Source organism: Notamacropus eugenii, chromosome X, assembly GCF_028372415.1.
Source record: "Notamacropus eugenii isolate mMacEug1 chromosome X, mMacEug1.pri_v2, whole genome shotgun sequence".
Lineage (NCBI taxonomy): Eukaryota > Metazoa > Chordata > Mammalia > Diprotodontia > Macropodidae > Notamacropus > Notamacropus eugenii.
The window spans coordinates 39,292,916-39,310,249 of NC_092879.1; the positions used below are offsets into that span (position 1 = coordinate 39,292,916).

The 17,334-nt window shown below is 37.8% G+C and overlaps 1 pseudogene; it reads right to left on the minus strand.

Annotated features, from left to right (window-relative positions):
* The window catches only part of LOC140516310 (coiled-coil domain-containing protein 186-like), a 36,610-nt pseudogene that overhangs the window by 14,332 nt on the left and 4,944 nt on the right, over positions 1-17,334 (minus strand).

Below are 17,334 nucleotides of genomic sequence, written 5' to 3' on the forward strand. Positions count from 1 at the left end.
CATTGACATCTTGATAGTCAAAAAAAAATCGGGTTTACACAGCAGAAATGAAGGGAAGTAGGGCATTCCAAATGAATGAAATAGCATCAACAAAGCAAAGGTCCATGTCCTGCAGGAGGAGGGATGAATAGTCCTAGTTTGGCTATGGTATTATATGTGTCATGAAATTGTAGGCACTAAGGTTAGAAAAGGGTGGTGGGTCAGAATAACTGTGGGCCTTGAAAGGCAGAACTTTATCCTACAGAACAGCAGTTCTCAAAGTTTTGTCCATGGATCTTTAGGGGTCACTGTGACTCTTTCGAGGGTTTGTTATAGCTATTTTTTAAATTAAGAAATATTGTATATGTATATTGTAAATATTGTAAAAATTTGTCAGTTTTAATTTCTAATGATATATACCTAAAAATATAATCCATATAAATAAACACTGCCGTGTTTCTGTTTCTCAGTAGTTAGTTACATACTACAGCTTGCTCATATGTATAATGGACCTCTCCAATGCCCTCAGCTTGAGGGCATTTTCAGTTCTTCAGAGATTCTCAGGTTCCATGTCTCACAGTCAAACATCAGTAGAATGCTGGTGGTAAAAAGATGGACCATTGTTCCCGGGAAAAATTTTAAGGTAATAATATAACAAAATCAAAGACCCTGGCAGGTTCATCTTGTGAGGATGTACAGGATTCATTAGAGGAAGAAATAACAGGAAGCAGACCAGTTGGGAGGATATTCCAGCTCAGCCTGTGGTAAACTTAATAATCTTTTTCTTTCCCCTGTTCCTACCTTATGGATCCTCACTTGGTATCCCCCTTTTCCCTTGAAGTTCCTTTTACATTTGTTTTTAAAGTTTTTCCCCTTACTGTCCTGACCCACTCCAATTCACTTTCTCAAAGTGAAAAGGGAAACATACAGTGTATACTTTCTACTCTAGAAACTGTTATTTTCTTACTGTTTAATTTCATTCAGTCATTTTTCCACAACAATATTAAGGCTCCTGAGTTACATCTACATTGCAATATTTCAGGTATACATTTGTTATTTCAGCGGTGTGGGTATCTACCCATACAGATCACAACTTATTTCACCTTTGAGAGTTGCTATGGTCAGAAAGTAAAGAACCTCTCCAAAATTAGCTAGGTTAGTTCTTCAAAAACAGACATACAATTGATCATCTTTCAGGCTTGGTTAGTCTTGCCAAGACTTGTACTCTATTGTCTTAGCTTTTGAGAACCCAGAGCTATCTTCATATCGTAAGACATGGAGCAGGCCTTCAGTAGAGGTAACTAAATGATTTTAAACAGTGGTAAGACAGAAATTTCTCAACTTACTTTCCTAACTAATGAATTTGCACAGAATTAAAATATCGCCATTCTCTGGATAGCTGTTCTTTTTCTAGGACTTCAGATTAAGGTTTTGTATTTCTTGGATTAGATCTCAGTTAATAAAATGAAAGAGCTAAAGAAATTCTAATTTTCTTGGTATTTTTTTCCTATGCATAACTAAATATATGACAGTTTTCTAAGAAAAGTTTTGATAAAGTTATCTTATAAAAATACAAGATAGTTGATGAGTTTGTATGACTCAACACTATATTACCTACTTACCAGGTCTTCAGTGCTAAAGGACTCATTTTTCATTTAAAATTTCTCTCTGATAACTGGCCAAATGGATTTTAGGGTAACTCAATACTTACTTCTTTATAGTATGTTCCTGCTGCAGATACTTATTTTGTACACATTTTTCAAATATAACTAAAGCATGTTCACCCTTTTTCATTCCATTGGGTACTCTATGTGGATTTGAAAGTTCTGCAGATAAGACTTCTGATTCTATTTCTTCCAACAAATCTTCCTGTGCTGAAACATTTTGCATTCTTGAAATAAGTTTCTTGGTGCAGTCTGTATCCTATGGACTTTCTGAATAAGTCTTTTCACGGCATGCTTCTGTAAGCTTAGATAACCTTAATTCTTGCAATATTTCTGTAAGTGTCTATTCTGTTCCGTTTCTCTTTGGTACTGCAATATCACCACCAGGAAATTGAGCTACTCTCTGAGATTTTTCTTCATAGGCGTCTGTTTTGCCATAAGAATTCCCAACTCCACTATGATCTGGTGAATAATCCTTTTGTGCTTCAGGACAAAAGAGAAGATGGGGATAAGGGAAGGGAGGAATATTAGTAGGGAGGGCAGAGTGATGATAGGGGTAATTAGAATGCTCGGCATTTTGGGGTGGGGGGAGGAGAGAAATGGGGAGAAAATTTGGAACTCAAAATTTTGTGGAAATGAATGTTGAAAATTTAAATAAATAAATTTTTAAATACAAAAAAAAGAAATTGCTGACACATGATAATGTTTAATATAAAATTTTGGAATAATCTCTTTGTTCTCTCTGAAACAAACTCAGAGAATGCTTCTTCCTATGTCAGCAAAAGCCAGCCAAGGCTGACTCTACACTCCTTAGGAGGCCTTTAACCTAAGACACTATATCTTATGTTGACCTGAAAACTTTGTTAAGAAAAGGCAACATGGCTAAATGCATACATTTTATGATTTAATTAATTAATTGATCAATTCCCCATAAAGAAAACAGTCACATAGCGCTATGGAGTCAGAGGTGACTCTGACTACCTAGTACAGAAATCATCTGTCTTAAGTACATTTTGCCGTGAGAAAGAAACTCTCCTAATTAAGCAAATCATAAATTCAGTAAGACAGGACAATTAACAAAGCAATGTCAGTCAGGTCTTGAGATTCCAAGCTGGGTAAACATATGTCCCAGGTGGTAAGGAAATCCCACCACTACTAAGTGGCAGGCTTCCTGCCCCAAACAGATAACTGATGCAGGAAGGGGCAAACAATGTTCAATAGAAACCCAGGATGCCTATTTTTTCTTTACCATTAATAAGCCATAACATAGTATGTGTCTATAGATAATAAGATACAAAGGAAAGTCCCATTATTCAAGATATGTCATAGGTTAAAGGTCTCCCAAGGAATGCAGAGTCAGCTTTGGCTGGCTTTTGCTGACATAGGAAGAGGCATTCTCTGAGTTTGCTTCAGAGAGAACAAAGAGATTATTCCAAAATTTTATATTAAACATTATCATTTATTATCTATAGACATATACTATGTTTGTTATGGCATATTAGTGGTAAAGAAAATATAGACATCTTGAGTCGTAATTTCTATGTGAAACTTTGTCAAACTCTGTTATCTTATTGCATTTACAACCTATGCAATTAAGAAATTCCTTTCCAATGGTCTACTTAGTCACTTATGGAGATCATAAATCTGGAGGACACAGAACACTTTTGTCCTAAAAACATATTTAAGGCCGCCCAGTTCTTTGTATCGGTAGCCAGAACATTTCTGGCTCCATAATGCATTATGTTACCGTTGTCTTTAATAGGGAATTGATTAATTAATTAATTAAATTATAAAATGTATGCATTTAGCCTGTTGCCTTTTCTTTAATTAAGTTTTCAGGTCAACACACAGGAAAGGGTATTTTTAACAGAGTTGACCAAGTATCAACTGGAATTACAACCCAGGATATCTATGTTTTTCCTTATCATTAACATGCCATAAAAAGGATCTCGTAAGGAAATTACAAAGTCAGCCCCATCTGCTTCGCTGACATGCCAAAAAACATTCATTCTCTGAGCTTATTTAAGATTAACAAAAGGGATTATTAGGTCTGTATGGGATAAAAGAACTTTACTCAAAATTTTAAATAAAGAAGAGGCTTTTCAATTAGAACAGAAAATTATTTACTACAATTCTTGCAAGAAAAGGGCATCCCTCCACCAGGACAGTGAATTTGATGGAAGGAGGCAACTTACAGAAATCGGATTACAATTCTTATACCCTAACACAGAGAATCCCACCTCTCCACTATCCCACCTCTCCACTGGCTGGGAGGTGGATTTACAATCTAAGCTCGAAAAACTAGACAAACACCGGGAAATTTTCACCTATCCCAACACAATTACCTCATTTAACACCTAACTTAACTGCTGATGTGGCTTTAGAAAGTAGGGGAAGGGGAGAAGGGGGAGCTGGTAGTGTCGATGTGACAACTGCACAACAAAGGGGAGTTTTGAGTAACTTCCAAGCTTCAGTTACAGTCTGCAGAACTTTCACAAAGAAAGCTGGTAGCTGGTAAGGGGGGAGGGAGGGCAATTGACTGTCCACAGACCTTATGGAAAAGAAATTTTATTTAGAAAATACAATATTTCCCATATTTTTATTATGAAAAGTCTTCACAATCTTCTCATCTCATTCGGGTCCAGACTTTTTAATTGAAGCTTTGGCCCTTAGTAAAGTCCAAAATTTATATTAAATATTATCAGTATTTGTTTGCATGAACAGTATTAATAAAGTTTGAAAATCATTTAAAAGTGTTCAAAAAAAATCTTTCTTTCCTTCTTTATCTGCATTCTAAACTCTGACCAAGTTTTGAATGTGAAAAGAAAGATAAGGAGATGGGGAAATCTTTTTCCCTCAGACTGGCAAGGGGTAGGCTGACCAGCATTTGGACATTTCCTGCCTCACCTAAAAGAGAGGGTTTTCTGTGGTAGGATACAATGAAAAGGTGAATGAATTCATTCTGATTGTATTTGGAAATGTAAAAAGTGAAATGTGTTACTGTTAATTTAATGCTTAAGATAAATCAGAATTTATGAGAAACAGGAGGAAACTCTGCCACAAGTTAGTGGAAGATTCCGGAGGAGGAAAAAAACGTCTCAGGCAGCCTAGAGTGAAAAACCGAGAGTTCTGAATTCAGGTTTAATTAGATCTCAAAGCTAAAGTTTGTATAATGGAATTGCTTTAGGATTTCAGGGGTCTGTTTAAAATGCATTATTAAAAGCTCATTGTCAAGACTGAAGGAGAAATGTGGCTCTCTGGGTATGTAAATTGATAGGCATTTAACTAATGTAAAGGAGGGCAGAGGTAGTCTGAGTAAATGTTGGGAAAGAGAGAGAAAATTTGGATGAAAAAAAATGGAAGAATTTGGGTGGGACAGCAGTTAGCCCATGTGCCCTTAGGACTAAGGGCTCTTAGCCGCTCCCTTCCTCCATTTTACTTCAAGAGATTTGGGAAAGAGTGCAAGGTCAGAAGATAAAGTGGGAAAGTTTGTAGCCTGATTAGAAAAACAATAGACAAAGTTATAGAAAGTTTTACAAAACTTAAAAGTGGGTACTGACTGTGGTAAAGATATTGGTTATTGTGATTTGCAATTATTACGGTTCAATTAATTATGAAGCTGCAGATGTGCTTTGGTTCCAATTCTTTAGATCTCTTTTTTCCTGGGCCAAAGGCAAAGGTTAACATAATTTCAAACTTTTAAACTTTTTAAAGAAATAGGTTATTCAAATTGGACTTAATATATATGTTATATAAATGTAATTAAAGTGTTTACATACTATTATTTGACGTTTATGTGCTGCAATCTAAGGTAATTATCCCATACCTAATAAATTTGAAATGGGTTTTAAATGCCAAAAGTAATAAAATCAATAATTTCTGGAAATGAATTGATATCTGAAGTTATTGCTTGTGTTTCCAAATTGTATTTTATTTCTAAAGTTCTCTTTGAGGTAGAAATGTGATAAAGCAATTTTTAAATTTGGATTTTATCATATATGGATTGGGCTTTCAAAAGAATGTAGAAATTTGATAATTTTAAAGTTATATTTGGTTATAAATAAACATAGTGATAATGCTACTGATGTTTACTATAATGGTAGATTTTCCATTTTGAAATATTGGCTATCATGAAAATGTATGTAGTGGTTTAGGGTGCTAGTTTCCACGTGCTGGTGATGAAATGAATGAAACGCATTCACCTAATTTGATAATGGGTTGTTTCAAGTTTTAAATATATAACAAGCTGTTATATGAGTGAGTAGAACAGGTATATTTAGTAAAGACCCCTCAGGGAGTAGAATAGGTATATTTAGTGAAAACCTCTCAGGGGCCCCTTGTGTCAGCCCCGTTTGTCTCACCTGGCCCTGAGAAAACGAACAATAGAAATTCTGTTTCTTTTTTCTTTCTTAAAATTCTTTTTGTGCTAGGAGATAGCCTTTGACAGATACTGCCTTTACTCACTCCCTTAACTCCTTTTCTAGACATTATGTGACAGTGCTTGAACGAAGTTGCTCACTCCCTTACTCCCCCTTTCTAAAAATTATTCTTGTACACTTATTCCTTGTTGCTAGGGGAGATTTTCCGTGGATAGACTGTACCCTCAAGGCTCAGCCAATGGGCGAAGAGGAAAGGGGTATTGTGGCTAGGGTCTATAAAAACTGCTACGCAGGGCACACCCTCACCCTCCTCACCCATCACCATCTTGAGCACAGGCGGGAGTGCCCTTGTTTGAGAAAGCTGAATAAGTATCTTTCCTTCTTACTCCTTTGGTCAAGACTGTAATTTATTAAGGGGGTCATCCCACACATTAGGAATTGCATTGCTTAAAAAACATGATGAATTGTTTAAGAAGCCATTATGAATTCTGTGTAAGAGTTTCTGTGTTGTAGAATTCCTATTAAGAAAATGAGAATCCTTTAAAAAATACTGTTTCATCTAAGGATCTATTAACTATGTTAAAAAGTTTGCTGTTGTGAAGGAAGTTTTAGTTAAAATCGTTTTTGCTTTAAATCAAGCATTTACACAAGCATGTTTATGAAAGGAGACTTGCTAATTATGCAAATGTATTGGTTTTGATGTGGATAGAAACAGTGCCCTAAGAGTTAAAATAATATTGATTGACTTTGTGAAGCCCTTGGTGCCCAAAAGGCTCCCCGTACCACAACTTCCCCTTATTCTGGAATATGAAATTCCCTATCCCCGCCCCTCATCCTGGGGAATGAGATTTCCTTATCTTGTGTCATTCCTAGTCCTCACCCTGTTTATCTTGCAAGAATCATCCTAGATCTCCAATCCCCATAAGAAACCTTAAAATCATCCTATGTAAGTCTAGTCCTTTTTCTATACCTTTGCCTTTGTTTAGGTCCTTGCTAAATCTCAAGCCCCCTGCTTTTGCATGAATAAAGCTCTCAGGGGTTACAGAGAAGGTCTAAGTGAGTTCATTCACATTTGGAACTAGCTTTCCCATCTCTCTCTTCAATAGTTTTAGATCTTTTCTTGTATTTTTTGTCAATTAAGTTCAAGAGGGCTTTGTGATAAATTGTAAACTGTTTTTAAGAAGGGGAAATATTTTTTTATGAAGAATTGTTTTGTAAAATTTTTTTATGCTTTTATGATTTTTATGATTTTTTAAATGATTTTTCGAAGGCCTACCAAATTTCTATTTCTAAGCTAATTTGTTGTAATAACTTGATACTGAAATTTATATTCAAACCTACAGTGAATCATGCTTATAGAGAGGTTTAATGGGGGTCAAAATGTTGAGGTTTGGGGTGGTGGGGGACCCCAAAATACTGGCACTCTGGGTCCTGCTCGAATGAATTCGACACAAGGTTTCTTAAACACAAAGAAAAACAAAGTTTATTAAAGATTCGCCGTACTCGATTGACTCTTAAGGAGCCTCAGCATTTGTAAAGCTTGTATTAATAAGGTGGCCAGATAGAATCTCAGCTAGACAGAGTCTGAGCTAGATTGAATCGGAGTGCCTTCATGGAAGCGAGATGGCACTTAAATACATAAAAAGACTGAGGGAAGAATCCAGGAGTCGCCAAGCAGTCACGGATCTCAGGGATGGTCTAGATAGGGGAGGTAGATCAAACCCAGGGAGGATCCTGGTGGGAGTGGCCAGTAGTCCAGACAATCCACAACCCTGTCAAAGAGAATGCTAAGTAAGTGGCAAGTAATAGGATCAAAGGGAGGAATATCACATCTAGTGGGAGAGATAAGATGAAAACAGCTATGGACAAAGAAGATATATTATACCAGATGAAGTGAAAGTAATTTTGAAGGGCAGCCCCTGCATTAAGGAGGATTGGAAAGGCTTCTAGCAGAAGGCAGGATTTTAGCTGACACTGGAAGGAAGTTGGGGAAGTTGGGGGAAGAGACATGGAGAAAGAGCATTCTGGGCAGGGGGAAACAATCCCTGAAAATTCATAGAATAGGGAAATGGAGTATTACACATCAGAACAGAAGGAAGCCACTAACAAAGTATTATAGAATCCCTGGAGGGGGGGATGTAATATAAGAAGAGGGACTAGGATAAGGAGGGCTTTAAAAGCCAAAGAGAAGTTTTATATTTGATCTGAAGATTACAGGAAGCCAATAGAATTTATTGAAAAGGGGAACAGACTTGAACTCTAGGAAAGTTCTGACATGGTTAGCCTTGAACTTTAGGAAAACCATTTTGACCCCTGAGTGGAGGAGGGACAAGAGTGAGGAGAGACTTGAAGCAGCATCCAGAAGGCTACTGCAACTGTTTAGGTGTGAGGTAATGAGGGAGCTGAACCAGGGAGGTGGCAGTGTTTGGGGAAGATGGGGATGTTTATGAGAAATTGAAGAGGCAGAACAGACAAGACTTGGCAACACATTGGTGGATAAAGGGTGAGAGTGAAGAGTTGAGGATGACACTTAGATTGCAAATCTGGGTGACTGACAGCATGGTGATATCCTCAACAGGACTATGGAAGGTGGGAAGAGAAAAGGGTTTTGGGAAAAAGATAATGAGTTCTGTCCTGGATATATTGAGTCTAAGATATCTAAGGGACATCCAATTCAAAATGTCTAATAGGCAACTGGAAATGTGAAACTGGAAAAAGAGCTGAACAAATAGACTTGAGAACCATCTGAACCAAGAGAATACCTGAATGCAATGCATCTACTGAGATCACCAAGTGACATGGTGTAAAAGAAGAGGAGAAAGGGAACAGAATAGAGCCTGAGAAGTTACTTTTAAATGGTGTAGACCAGCAGTCAGGCAGAAGAACCGGGAGGCAGCAATGCTACCAAATCCTAGCAAGAAGAGTATCCGGGAGAAAAGGACAATCAAATGTTATAGAGAAGTTGAAAACCATGAGGACTGAGAAAAGACTGTTATCTTCCTCAATAAAAAAAATTATCATTAACTTTGGAGATCGCAGTTTGAGTTGAATGATGAGGTCTGAAGGTCAACTATCGAATTAAAAAAATGGTGAGAGAAAAGGAAGTGGAGACACTGATTATAGGTGGCTTTTTACAACAGGGAGAAGAGATAGCAAGATAGCTATCAGGGATGGACTGACCAAGTGAGAGTTTTTTGAGGAAGCAGGAGAGACAGAGGTGTATAGGAAGGAGCAAGGAAGCCACTAGTAGAAAGGGAGAGAGCGAAGATTACTGAGAAAGTGGTGGGATGGAATGTAACCACTTATATATGAAGAGGGGTAAGCCTTGGCAAGGAGAAGGGCCACCTTCATGTGAGGCAGGTGAAGGAGGAGATTGTGGGAAAGGAATCTGAGTGATGTGATATGAGAAGGAAGGGACAAAAGGGAGGTCTTGACAAAGACCTCAGTTTTTTTCAGGAGAGCAGGAAGGCAAGCAATGAAATGTTTGAGAAAGGATGAAAACAATTAGAAAGGCCATTGTGATACATTGGATAGTGAATCCATTAGAGAAGTATAAGAAGATTACCTTGCCTCAGTTAAGATTATGTAACAAATGTGTAGTTTTGTGATTTCCTCCAGCCTCTTTCAGCAACACATGAATTGGAGTGAAGATAATAGACGGTGGAGTAATCCAAGGCTGAGGAAAGATCAATATGGAGCAAGGGGGCAAAGGACTTGAATGCAGAAGATAGAGTGGAATTGAACTGGTTCATCATGGAGTCAAGGTGAAGAAAGTAGGAGAGTAGAGTGAGTGCAGGAATGATGGCTTGAGAAAGAACTGAGGGGGAAGGGATTAGTGGAATCACAGTATAAGAATAGGGTTAAGATTGCAAGGCAGAGGGAAAGACAAAATAACCACAAACTATGATCAGATAAAGGAATTTCACAGTTCATGAACATGGCAGTGGAATCCTAGTGAGTGATGGTAAGATTAAGGGTATTAGCATCTTTGTATAGATGAGATAGGCTGGAGGAGTAGGTAAGTCATGGGCAAAGAACAGGGTTTAAGAACAGGGAAGTTAGGATGTTTGAGGGAGTTATCAACATGTATGTTGAAGAACCCTAGAATGAGGCCAAAAGTTGGGGAGGAGAGAATGACTGTGAGATAAACTACTTAACTCATTGAGGAAGTAAGCATCCTGGAAGTGGGCAGATAAATATCTAAAAAATTTGGATGAAATATGGACTGAATTAATCTCAAAAGAGAAATCACTGAATGATGAAAGAAGGAGAGTCTGGAAATAGCAAAAGAGAGCAAAGAATATTCCAATTCTCCTTCAACAGCTTGGGGGGTGGGGAACCTATGAATGAAAGTGTGTAAACTGTGCTGAAAAGGGTACTTAGGAAGCTGTATCATCATGAGGAAGTCTCAGGGGGCACAAATTGGAAGGAGAAAGGAAAAGATTTAAGTATGAAGGTAAGTTTGTTATTTAAGGAGCATGCTTTCCAGGGACCACAATGGAAGGAGTGGGTAGGAGTGGGCTTGGTTTGATGGGGACAGAAGTATGTAGGGGGATGGAATTTGTATAATGATAGCCCTGGTGCAGAATCACTGATATGATGAAGATATCATGGCACAGGGGTTGAGGAATGAATTCAGGTAGATTATCATCATCCCCAGGGGGCCAGGTGGGCAAGTGGGGCAGGTCAGTAATAATAACCATCAATCAGGCAGGGGCTTCTCAGGATATGGAGGTTCCAGTCAGGGACTCACCAAACATGGAGTCAGCCTCAAGGTAGAGTTGTCTTAGGGAGCCAGACAGCAGGTGTGTGGCTAAAAAGCAAGGGGGCGAGCGGCTTCAGTGAGAATGGAAGGGGAGGGGGAGAAGAGTAGACAAAATAACTAGCCTGGATTTGTGTTTGGCCAGGGGGCAGGCTACTCTTTGAATCTAGTCAGTCAACCAATTCCCTAGCTACCTAAGCATATTATGGACAATCCATGTATCACCTCTCTTTTCCATAAAGACAGCATGAGACTTTAGTCAGTCAGCAAGCACTTAGCAAGCATTTACTACGTGCCAAGCACTGTGCTGAAAGCTGAGGAGACAAAGAAAGGCAAAAACATAGTTACTACCCTCAAGAAGTTCACATTCTAATGAGGGAGACAACATGCAAATAACTACGTCTATAAAGGATATATACAGTGTAAAGGAAAAGTAATCTCAGAAGGGAGACATTGGGGGAGGGAGGAGAGAAGAGGGGACTGGTAGCCTCCTACAGAACATGGGATTTGAGCTGAAGAATTCTAAAGGAAGTTTTTATTAAATTCTTTGCTAAAGTCAGCTATATCAACACATTTCTCTGATCTATAAGTTTAGTGACTGTCAAAAAAATACGTAATGTTAGCCTGGCATGATATTGGTGAGGCCATGACGATCCTTCATAATTATTACTTCTTTTCTTAGGGATGAGATTCAATTCACCATATGATGGATGGAATTAGTCACTTCCAGAAATCTTCAATTTTAAAATATGATTTGTAGTGTACTACTGAAGAGATTAGGAGAAAAGGAAGTTTATATAGTTTGTTTTAGTCATGACACTCTGAGCTGCCACTGAGAGATTTAATTCCCATCAATTGTAGTAGGAAACTACCCTACACCAGTGAAGAAATCTAACTGAATGTGATATCAGGCTGCTGTTTTGTACAGCATTTTTCTGTGTGTCTGTGTAGCTGTATCAGGCATGCCTTACAGTCAAGGTAATAAATGAATGCATAAAAAGTATGAAATAATTGTAACTGAAATATATTAGGAAGAGCTCCATGATTATCTGTATGCCCTTGAGAACAGCACTTTATCTTCCTGGCTTTAATTTCCTCCTCTGTAAAAGGAGGAGGTAAATTAGATTTCAAAGTTCTTTACAGATCTAACAGAGCAGCTAGGGTGCTGCAGTAGATAGAGCACCTGCCCTAGAGTCAAGGGGACCCGAGTTCAAATTCTGCCTCAGACACATCCTAGCTGTATGATCCTGGGTAAGTCACTTAACCCTGTTTGCCTCAATTCCTTATTTGTAAAATGAGCTGGAGAAGGAATGGCAAACTACTACAGGATTCTGGCCATGAAAACTCCAAATGGGGTCATGGAGAGTTGGACATGACTGAAACTACTGGACACAGATCTAACGTTCTATGAGTCTGAACTCATAGAAGCCACTGAATCTTTTTGTAATCCATCCAAGAACAAAAATGAGCAAGAATGACCCACATATCCTAGAATATTGTCAGTAGCCCCCAAGGACATTTTATAGATACTGACATAATTTGTCTTCCGTGATGTCATCATGGAACATGGGACAGATGTTCAACCTCCCTGACTTGCCTTAAACAACTCGTTATTTACCATTCATGAATTTACGACAAATGAGTTCTCCTATTATAAGTTTGTAACTTTCAAACTGGATGAAATTTTTGCATCCTAATTTAGCCTCCTAATATATCAGTTATCCTCCCCAGCTTTATGCAACCATGTAAACTTGATTAGAATGCCATCTACTTCATCCAAAACATTGACTAAAAGTATTCAAATCAGGGGCAGCTAGATGGCTCAATGGATACAGTACGAGGCCTGGAGTCAGGAAGATCTGAGTTCAAATCTGGCCTCAGATATTAGCTGTGTGACCCTGGGCAAGTCACTTAACCTGTTTGCCTTAATACTGGAGAAGGAAATGACAAACTACTCCAGTGTGTTTGCCAAGAAAACTCAATGGACAGTATGGTCCACAACACAACTAAATGACTGAACAAGGACAGATCTTTGGAGACATCTGTTCAGTTCATTCATTGCTCTTTGGGTCTGTTACTTAAGTAAATCTGAATCTACCTATCTGAAAGTCTGTGAAAATCCTGTAAGAAATCTAGGTATATTACTTCCATTCCCTTCATCTAGGTAATAATAAGCCTATTTTAAAAGAAATTGAGGTTAATCTGGAATGTAAACTCAATGTTACCTTTTCTTTCTTCCCCACTCAAATATGAATACTGCTTAAAGGTCAGTCTTCAGTTATCTTATACACTTCAGTGATCACCTTTATGCATATAATTCACAAATCTCTTCAAAACCTTAGTTTCTCTCCTGAGTTCTATCCATGTATCTCCCTTTAATTACATATCTGTTGTTTCATTAAATCATAGTATCACATATTCAGGTGAAAGGGAACTCCAGAGGCCCCTATTTTACAGATAAGGAGATTGAGGCCCAGGGAGGTTAAGTGATTTGCTCAAGTTTATATAGATACTGTCAGAGGTAGAATTTCAACTCGGAGCCTCTGACTTCCCAGGACATTACTATTACTACTATCCAACAGCATCTCTTATGCATTAGTAATCAATAGGCTACTTGCTGCAGAAGTCTCTTTAGCCTTCACTTCAAAATTGAAACAATAATCCCAAACTTCTTGAAAATATCCAGTTTTTAATGGATTCATTTAGTCCTGAGGGAAAAGTACTTTTTATATGCTGATTCCACGTAAGATGTCCAGAACTTGGTTTTGTTCCCTAAAACTCTTTCAAAATAATAACAATAAAATGTGTTGTGAATCCTCAAGGTAATTTAATAAACTATTTATAATATTCTTTACAATTATTTACTGCTTAGGGAACCACTCAAGAATTTTTAACTTAAATCCCTTGGAGCATCAAGAGGTTCATAAACTAACTACAAAATGGGAATGAATCTAGATGCCTCTACACCCTCATTCCCAACTCCCTATTCCTTTTTAATTTGCCTCTTATTCTAAGGTCACCAATTAGCCTTCTAATCACCAAATCTCATAGCTTTTTTTCAGTTTGTTTCTTCTTTGACCAAGGAATTTCTCAAGGCATTTCACAATGGTGAACCCCAGGCATTCTCTTCCCTCCAGGTTTTCATGATTCAAATGAAATAGTATACTTAAAGTGCTTTGCAAAAGCACTTGCACTTTGAAAGACAGATAAATTTCAGTTATTATGGCAACACACTTTTGGCTCCTTTGCTTCTGTGGGCTCTTCTTTCTACACCCTAATGAACAGAACACATTCAAAGCACTGCCCTCAGGTCACTTCCAACCTCTGGATTGGAATCTACTATCTAAAATTTCAAAGACAACCAGTAGTCACCTCTAGGCAACTAATTCCCAATCTCCCAATCCAGTTCTAAATTCTCTTCAGAGTTGCTGAACTGCATTTCCAAATGCCTAAACTCCCTTTGGAAGTCAAAGGTAGACCTAAAAAGTAACTTATCCCAAACCAAACTTGTTATCTCTCCTCTAAAACCTGCCCTTCTAATTTCCTTATTTATACTCCCTATCATAAGATTTAAACCACGACATGAGGACTCTCTCCTTTCATTCCACATGTAATGGGTTCTGCAATCCTAGTTCCAGCCTTTGTCACCTCACAAGGACTACTTCAAGAGCCTTCTAATTAGCATTCCTGACTCAGGCCTCTTCCTTCTTTAACCCACCCTCTACACCCAGTTGTCAACATATTTTACCAAAATGCAGTTGACCATGCTGCCCCTTCCACTCAATAAAATTCACTGGTGCCCTGCTTCTTCTAGGATCAAATATAAACTCAGATTTGGCACTTAAAGCTTTTCACAACCTTTTACATCTCACACTCTCCTCACCCCAATCATCCTGGCCTACTTGGTCTTTAACACAAAACATTATCTTTCCATCTCTTTGCCTCTGTACTAGCTTAGCAGTTGTTCCCCATCCTGTTACTTCTACCTCTTGAAATCCATGATGTTCTTCAAGATTCTGCTCAAGAATCATTCTCTTGGCCTACCTTCCACCCCAAGATTACCTTGTACAAGTTTTGTGTTGTGTATATACCTACAGATCTATGTATTAGCATTCTGTCTCCCTTCACAACTACAGAAGGCAAGCTTCTCAAGGGCAAGAACTATCTCACTTCAGATTTGGATCCTAGCACCTAACAAAACAGTAAGTGCTAATAAATGCTTGATTGATTCTACTTTCACAACTCTGTGACATCCCTCTCTTTATTTCCATTACCATTATCATCACCCTAGTTCTGACTGTCTCTTAGGAGGATCATTCCCCTCCACCTTTCCTAGTCCTTTAAATCTTTCCATTCTGATTTATCTTATATACCCCTGTCAGTCTAATTTTTCTAATGCATAGATCTTATGTCATTCCACTGTCCAATGGCTTTCTATTACTGAGTAAAGTTCAAATACCTTAGCCTGGAATTCAAGGCTCTCCACAATCTGACTCCAGTCTACCTTTTCTATTTTTTTTTCATATTACTCTTTGGCACATAATACCACACTAGAGTCAAAGTGCACCAACGTTCCACAAACACCATATACTTTTTTATTTCCCTGCTTTTAGTATTGACTATCTCACTCAAATGCTACCTACTTGCTTCATGAAGTTTTTCCTAATCTCTCTCCCCCATCAGTCTGAGGTAATGGTATCACACTCCTCAAACTCTTATAGTACTATATACCTTTCCAGCAATTACTATATTCTATTTGCATTACATAATTATAATGTATCCCTTATCTTCCCTACTAGATTCTAAACTCCTTAAAATGAGGAATCCAATCTTACAGGTCCCTCAGTGTAGAGCATAGGGTTTTGAACACAGTAGGTATTAAACAAATGCTTGAATTAAAATGTCTGGAAATGGACATTAACTGTAATTAGTTGGGGAGGGGAAAGAATTAAAGAGATAAGATGAGAGGAGCATAGTGTACCTATAATCCTTAGGAAAGGAACAAAAGAAGGTAGGGAAGAGGTGTTGAGGTCAAACAGCTCCCTGTCTTAGCTGCAGAATGGTCTGGCAATCGTCCAAAGTGAGCAGAGGAGTTAGACTGCAATTTGCAACTTGGGTTCAGCACATTCTTAGGTCACTTATTCAGAATATGGGGAGTGTCTATAAACCCCCACAGTAGTGACACACACACACAAAACGCTGAACAATGAGATAAAAACAAATGAACTTGCCTAACATAGGGTAATTTTTACAAGTAGGAAAAATGTTGTAAAATGTGTGTGTTCATCCTTCCTTGCCAAAGAAGACCATGCCATCAGAGAAGTAATGACATGACTTGCACTTGACTGTGTTTTGAGTGAGGGACAGCTGTGCAGGTCACCAGCCTCACTTCTCCTCCAGAGCCATCTGAATCCAGTGACCATATATTCATCAGGTTTACTGGAGATGACCCAAGATGAGGCAAGTGGGGTTAAGTGACTTGCCCAAAGTCACACAGATAGTGAATGTCAAGTGTCTGAGGTGAGATTTGAACCCAGTTCCTCCTGACTCCTGCACTGGTGCTCTATCCACTGCACCACGTAGCTTCCCTGTTGTAAAATATTTAAGACAATGAACATATATAATCTTGTAATTCCATTATTTTCCATTTCAGTATGTTTTATGACAGAGTACTACAGGACAAATTCACACCTCAAAATTTTTTCAATGGAGTGAGAAGTGGTTCCACTCTTACTTGAGCTCATCAGCTGTAGGTAACTGGTCAGTGAAGTTTATCTGTTTATTCAAATTATCTTACAACACTCTTCATACCTCTAAAAAAAACTCACAGTAATTATTTCATAGTGATTTGGTGTTCCTCCCAGTAAATTCACTTGAAACCTAAATAAGACCTCACTTCTAACAATTGTTTTCTATAAAAGTGTCAAAAAAGTGAAAAAGTATTTCTTTAATAAGCTTTTTTTCTCTGTCAACTGAACTATTCTAAATAAGAATTCTGATCATAAGAAATTACAAACAAAAAATAAAGCACATTCTAACCTTGGAACTGATAATGTTGAACATTATCACAGGAAATTGATACCCCATTATAGGAACCAGAAATTTCCAATGTAAACCCCCAAAAGATCTGGTATTATATGTTGTGTCATTATTCTGTCATTTAAACTAATCCTACATTGTTAGCCAATAAACACTAAAATGTTATCAAATACTATGTAGAGTTATATTTAGAAAGTTATAGAATTTTATTCTTAAGCATAGTCTGATTCACCTTTTTCAGAAACTACATTATAAATGAATGATTGTGCAAAGTCAACATAAATCTGTCTTTCACCAGGAAAACCTTAAACAATTAATTTTCCAAATGGAGACAACTTCCTCCAGCTCTCCTCAAAGGATAAAGCAGAAAAGTTGATATAATTCTTGCTCCTCACCTATTATTTTACCAATATCTAAAAGTTTCTCCTTTTAAAACCTAGTGCATTCCCTTATATTATCTCCTCCCTCAACCTGGTCACCATCTTCTACCATACTCCACTGTTTGCCATCA